We start from the raw sequence: 6837 nt of genomic DNA on the forward strand, positions 1-6837 counted from the left end.
ATAATATAAATATAAATATATATATTTTTTTTTCGTGTCTAAAAGGTATTTTTCGTAATTCCTATTATTTTGCAAAATAGCTAGTCACTTAAAAATATTCTGTATGAATGTCCACACTGAATAGGTAATGTCTTAACACGCAATTTTCATGCATATCGGGGCACATTCGGTGCATGTGATTCGTTTCTATAATGACGTAATGACTGTTGGTTACTCGGAATAAAAAATAAATAATAATTTTATTAATAATAGTAATTATATTAATAAAAAATTAATGACATAATTTCTTTAAAAATAATTTTATTCCACTTTAAAACAGCATTACCATATCTCGAGTAACTAACTAGTTATGATAAAATATATAGAAGAAATATATAGAGACGAAGCACGCGCGCTAAATATACTCTATTATACGTGCAAATTCATATGTTAAGGCATTTCTCACGCCCTGTATACACTCGGTATCACGAATGCCTTCACGTTTGAAGATAAATAGCTACTTCAGGTCAAACGCATCTAGATATTCATGCATCATTACTCTATTAGTTCTGAGAAGAATTAGCAATGTGATCATCAAATAGAAGATACAAAAAAAAATTATATTACATTTTCTTAATCTTGCATTTAATAGACCAAACAGCTGTCAAACTAATTATTACGAAATTACCGAACCAATAGTCATGTGCGAATATTCGAAGACAATGCGTTCAAGCCGAACGTAGATATCTTCAAGTGTGAAGATATTTATGATGCCGAGTGTACATACAAAATTTTATAAATTATTTCTAATTATCTATAACTTTATGGAAGAGAAAAATGAAGAAATAAATTTTTCTTCTAAATTGAAAAAATTAATCTCTTTTAAGCCTCTTTCGCGAAGGGATATATCCAGAGATATTTCTACTCCTTCTAAAAATCTACGATGTAGTCTTGCATTTTGCTTTCGGAATTATGCAAATTGATCGGCGGCCGAAATCCCGTATGGGGAACGAGGACGTGGTGTCCCTCCGTGGTGCTCAATGTACGCCACGACGATGATTCATCGTCACGAGACGTCGCGTGTGCGATTAAGCTCATTGAATGCGAGACCGTCTCGTGACTTCGATAACCTGCGGTAATCAAAGCTGCGAACTTTGATAATCGCCGCGCGATATTTTATATGAGCGACAATCAAACGGGAAGTGACATCAATGATGGTGAGGGTTCCCAAAAAGAAGGAGCTTCCTGGACTTCGTGAGTCGCGCGTGGAAGCCGTAACTTTGAGAGTCATCGAGATTACAAGTTGCAATTTACAATTTACAACGCGCTTTAAACAATTTGTTCGCCTTAATGCAAATGCTAGAAATGTTAAAAATTGAATACTATATTCTTTGTGGTATAATATATTCGCAATTAAAATTTTGCGCGATTTGTTTGCATAGTTTAAGAGAAATTCTAAGCTAAAAATCGCGATTTTTATGTGTGTTCTTATGAGTCGGAGGGAAACAGATATGTATTATAGCGATGACGTTTATTACGTTGCAACTTTGTAAATGAAGCTGTCATATAAATAAAAAACTTGCCATTATAAACTTTACAAGAAATACTTTATAAAAATATACAAAACAAACTTAAATGTCGCGGGTTAAGTGTCGCGGTGGTTGCTTATTATCATCAATTCAATGAATCATTTTTATTGTAAATAGAACAGACTCGTGCTCCAGCACAAATGTTTCACACGAGTTCCACATAATGAAAACTTGCTAATAATTATCAACAAGTGGCGGATATAAAAGAGGCTAATCATTATAATGATAGTAAGAAGAATAAAAGACATCAAACACTTACGAAGTTTGGTTACAAAAAAGTTACTTCTCTGCCTAACATAATGATTAATAATCTTTTTTTTTAACAAGATAGAAACTTTTGCTTACAACATAAAACTGATTTCAGAGTCTGTTGTGAAAACAAATTTATATAATTTTATATAGATTATTATATTATGCTGATCTTTCTTTTGTGTGTGTGTGTGTGTGTGCGCGCGCGCGCGCGTGAAATCTACATAATTGCTAGATAACATAAGACACCTTTAATTATGTAAACTAACACGTAATTTACTAAAATGTATACGTAAAGAGGGTATCTTGGATTTCATAGATCTTTGCGGATAATTATATCTCAAACAATTATTCAGATACGTTATCTCTAAAAGAGATATTATTCAAATATTATCTTACAATTAACACTTCAGATTTGCTGATATTTAAAAGAAAGTAAAAGTAATGACCTTGTTAGATAATAAAAAATTTCACGAGACATATCGATGAAACTGCAACGATTGCAACTGAATTATAAATTGCGTTTAAAAAAATTTGACTAAACCATCGGGTAATAAATAACGAGGTTCGAGTCCTTTATTTATCGTATCAATCGTTCCTGACAGAACAAGCTTCGGCATGATTATGAATTGATATTCTAGAATTTATGAATCGTTTATACCGAGAGCGAAACAAGCGTTTGACATTCAATGATTATTTAAAAGACACTTAATGTTTATTAATATCACTTAATGTTTTTATTTCGCAAAAGCTTGTGCTAATTAAAAGGATTCTTTCTGTCGGCATTTATTTAAAAATTAACGTTATATAAACTTTTATGATAAAAGTTTCCACTTAGGCCATTTTGCATTTTAAATAATCTGAAAATCCTATCACCCGCCAGAGACAGAAACAGTATACACGCGTCTCTATAATTATAGCAATTATTATACTGTTTCGGCACGAGCTAATAACGGGCCGCTTCATCAATCACGGTTTTGTCCCGGATCTAACATAAGTAACAACGGCGAAAACTGGCGTAACAAGCGTGCATGTGACGAGGGAAAAAGTTGTATAATGTATTCGAGAATCCCAGCCCATATATATAGAAAACGTGACGAACCGCTATTGTCACCCAGTTCGAAAATAGAATAGGGACCGCCTATTCCCGACCCTGTTCATGTCCCGGTCCTTATCTCCGATTCCGACAACTCTAAGCTATTTCTATTCAACTCGAATTTTCCTTTCCACGTCTTATTTCGCTTATTAGCCGGTCTAATTTTGAACGTTGGCGCGGATCTCTTCTTTTACGTGTCGAATTTTTATATATATATCGCGCGTGTGTCCGTGTGTGCGCGCGCGCATTTATTTCTTTTGTTATCGCTCTTCTAATTTCTCGCGAGAAATCTTTATTATCTATTTGCATTTATCGCGCTGACTGATGTACTTCTGTTATCGCGCATTCCGGAGAACGCCGACGCAGGGCTCGAATATGCGTATCCTGCTCGCCGATTCCCGCGATAAGCGGTCAGCAGAAATTCTTTTAGCGCATAACAAAAGAATTGCCTTTACCTGCGATAATTCATTTTACGCGATGCAAGAATAGGTATTTAATAATCGGCGCGTCAAATGTATGCGCGAGTAATAAACAGTCCGAAGTAAGAGTCATAACTTGATATTACGACACGAAAAAGGAATATGTAATTTTCTCACACCTACCGCACTAAACCACTCATTGTCAGTGTTGTCAAAATATGTAGCTTCGTTTACATGAAAAAAGCAATTTTATAATACGCGTTAATTCTCTCTACTTCATGCTTCATATATTATTCATGAGTAATGTACTGAAGTATATTACGTTCGAGAAGGGAGCACCGTACTTTTTACAGAGAGTTTCGTATACTTTCTGTTTTCAATATGCATAATTCTCTCGTTTCTTTCCCTTCTCGAAAACTCGAACAAAAGCGTCCGGGTAGAAACTCTCGTGAGATATTGGAGAAATAGCAATGTAGAGCAAGAGGCACTACTACTCTCCAGCTTTCATTCGCCATTGTTACTTCCGGCGAAAATGATCCAGGCACACGCGATCTATTGTACATAATGTTGTATATGTACATACCTAGGTTCCGAATCGATCGTTGGACGCGCACGACTCGCGCGGGCAACGGCGTCGTGGCTACTCGAACCAACTCGGACCACAAACGGATCAAAGTCCGCTCTCCTGGCTCGATTCTCCGGCTGCCACCGCTTTCTCGGCGTCACCGACCACCGGCTTTTACGAAGACGGATATGACATATCCGTGTATTTACAGTATACTATACAGTATCTAAGAATGTTATGTATAGAGAGGCACGGTAAAGGCGCGCGCGGTGATCATGCGCGCAAGAGCGGCGCCGCTGACAAACTGATGACCAGTCCGGAACGGTCGGCTTCCCATGGGAAACGTCGTCCGTCTCGCTTGCTCGCTCCGTTCGCCGCCGATGTAACCGTAGATGACCGGGAGAAAGGAGGAGAGCGGGAACTGAATTTCTGCAACCGGCCAGCCGGCCAACCGCACACGAACCGAGTCGAGCTGCCCCGAAGCGGGTTTATTCGTTTGCGCGCCGATGCCGGTGTCTTTTAAAATTGAGATTCGCGAAAGCTTCGAAAAATTAAATTAAATTTCCCATTCGAACTCCACTAAAACTTTTTTTTTTTTTTTTTTCGCAAAAGCTTGTGCTAATTAAAAGGATTCTTTCTGTCGGCATTTATTTAAAAATTAACGTTATATAAACTTTTATGATAAAAGTTTCCACTTAGGCCATTTTGCATTTTAAATAATCTGAAAATCCTATCACCCGCCAGAGACAGAAACAGTATACACGCGTCTCTATAATTATAGCAATTATTATACTGTTTCGGCACGAGCTAATAACGGGCCGCTTCATCAATCACGGTTTTGTCCCGGATCTAACATAAGTAACAACGGCGAAAACTGGCGTAACAAGCGTGCATGTGACGAGGGAAAAAGTTGTATAATGTATTCGAGAATCCCAGCCCATATATATAGAAAACGTGACGAACCGCTATTGTCACCCAGTTCGAAAATAGAATAGGGACCGCCTATTCCCGACCCTGTTCATGTCCCGGTCCTTATCTCCGATTCCGACAACTCTAAGCTATTTCTATTCAACTCGAATTTTCCTTTCCACGTCTTATTTCGCTTATTAGCCGGTCTAATTTTGAACGTTGGCGCGGATCTCTTCTTTTACGTGTCGAATTTTTATATATATATCGCGCGTGTGTCCGTGTGTGCGCGCGCGCATTTATTTCTTTTGTTATCGCTCTTCTAATTTCTCGCGAGAAATCTTTATTATCTATTTGCATTTATCGCGCTGACTGATGTACTTCTGTTATCGCGCATTCCGGAGAACGCCGACGCAGGGCTCGAATATGCGTATCCTGCTCGCCGATTCCCGCGATAAGCGGTCAGCAGAAATTCTTTTAGCGCATAACAAAAGAATTGCCTTTACCTGCGATAATTCATTTTACGCGATGCAAGAATAGGTATTTAATAATCGGCGCGTCAAATGTATGCGCGAGTAATAAACAGTCCGAAGTAAGAGTCATAACTTGATATTACGACACGAAAAAGGAATATGTAATTTTCTCACACCTACCGCACTAAACCACTCATTGTCAGTGTTGTCAAAATATGTAGCTTCGTTTACATGAAAAAAGCAATTTTATAATACGCGTTAATTCTCTCTACTTCATGCTTCATATATTATTCATGAGTAATGTACTGAAGTATATTACGTTCGAGAAGGGAGCACCGTACTTTTTACAGAGAGTTTCGTATACTTTCTGTTTTCAATATGCATAATTCTCTCGTTTCTTTCCCTTCTCGAAAACTCGAACAAAAGCGTCCGGGTAGAAACTCTCGTGAGATATTGGAGAAATAGCAATGTAGAGCAAGAGGCACTACTACTCTCCAGCTTTCATTCGCCATTGTTACTTCCGGCGAAAATGATCCAGGCACACGCGATCTATTGTACATAATGTTGTATATGTACATACCTAGGTTCCGAATCGATCGTTGGACGCGCACGACTCGCGCGGGCAACGGCGTCGTGGCTACTCGAACCAACTCGGACCACAAACGGATCAAAGTCCGCTCTCCTGGCTCGATTCTCCGGCTGCCACCGCTTTCTCGGCGTCACCGACCACCGGCTTTTACGAAGACGGATATGACATATCCGTGTATTTACAGTATACTATACAGTATCTAAGAATGTTATGTATAGAGAGGCACGGTAAAGGCGCGCGCGGTGATCATGCGCGCAAGAGCGGCGCCGCTGACAAACTGATGACCAGTCCGGAACGGTCGGCTTCCCATGGGAAACGTCGTCCGTCTCGCTTGCTCGCTCCGTTCGCCGCCGATGTAACCGTAGATGACCGGGAGAAAGGAGGAGAGCGGGAACTGAATTTCTGCAACCAGCCAGCCGGCCAACCGCACACGAACCGAGTCGAGCTGCCCCGAAGCGGGTTTATTCGTTTGCGCGCCGATGCCGGTGTCTTTTAAAATTGAGATTCGCGAAAGCTTCGAAAAATTAAATTAAATTTCCCATTCGAACTCCACTACTAAAACTTTTTTTTTTTTTTTTTTAGTCGAATCGTTTTATCTGCACCCGGATAGCGCAATATATTTTTTGACTATTTTATTTTTAACGTCAAATATATACTGTTTTGAGAATATTCTTATACAGAATTATCTATGAATCTTTGTAGAATATTCTCGTGTTAAAAGAATATTTTATAAATCTGCCTAGAACATTGTATTTAGATCGGTCTCATTTTGAAGTTCTATGCAGATTCATAGATCGTTTCTTTCTCACTTTATTAGAATATTCAAATATTCACCGAAGGTGAATATTATTTATAGAATGTTTATAGAATAGATTTGTGCTATCTGGGCATGCAATCCGTTCTGCGTAATCTCTGCGTAATCTCTATAATCGAGAGTTTATTGACACATCGCGCATCATATAGAAAAGTGAC

At 38.6% G+C, this 6837-nt stretch overlaps 1 protein-coding gene across 6 annotated transcripts in view; it reads right to left on the reverse strand.

Moving 5' to 3' along the window:
* The window catches only part of LOC115238492 (band 3 anion exchange protein), a 37610-nt gene extending 31488 nt beyond the window's left edge, over positions 1-6122 (reverse strand). For 4 of the 6 annotated variants that reach the window (XM_029812385.1, XM_029812384.1, XM_029812380.1 and 1 more), the window contains exon 1: positions 3916-4181. The gene's annotated coding sequence lies outside the window, so the exon portion shown is untranslated. Of the gene's footprint in view, positions 1-3915; positions 4182-5856 lie in introns of those variants that run through there. The other 2 variants (XM_029812383.1, XM_029812382.1) reach the window with 2 other exon arrangements.
* Between the last annotated feature and the right edge of the window lie 715 nt (positions 6123-6837).

This window comes from Formica exsecta, unplaced genomic scaffold (genome assembly GCF_003651465.1).
Source record: "Formica exsecta isolate Colony F162 unplaced genomic scaffold, ASM365146v1 scaffold342, whole genome shotgun sequence".
Classification (NCBI taxonomy): Eukaryota; Metazoa; Arthropoda; class Insecta; order Hymenoptera; family Formicidae; genus Formica; species Formica exsecta.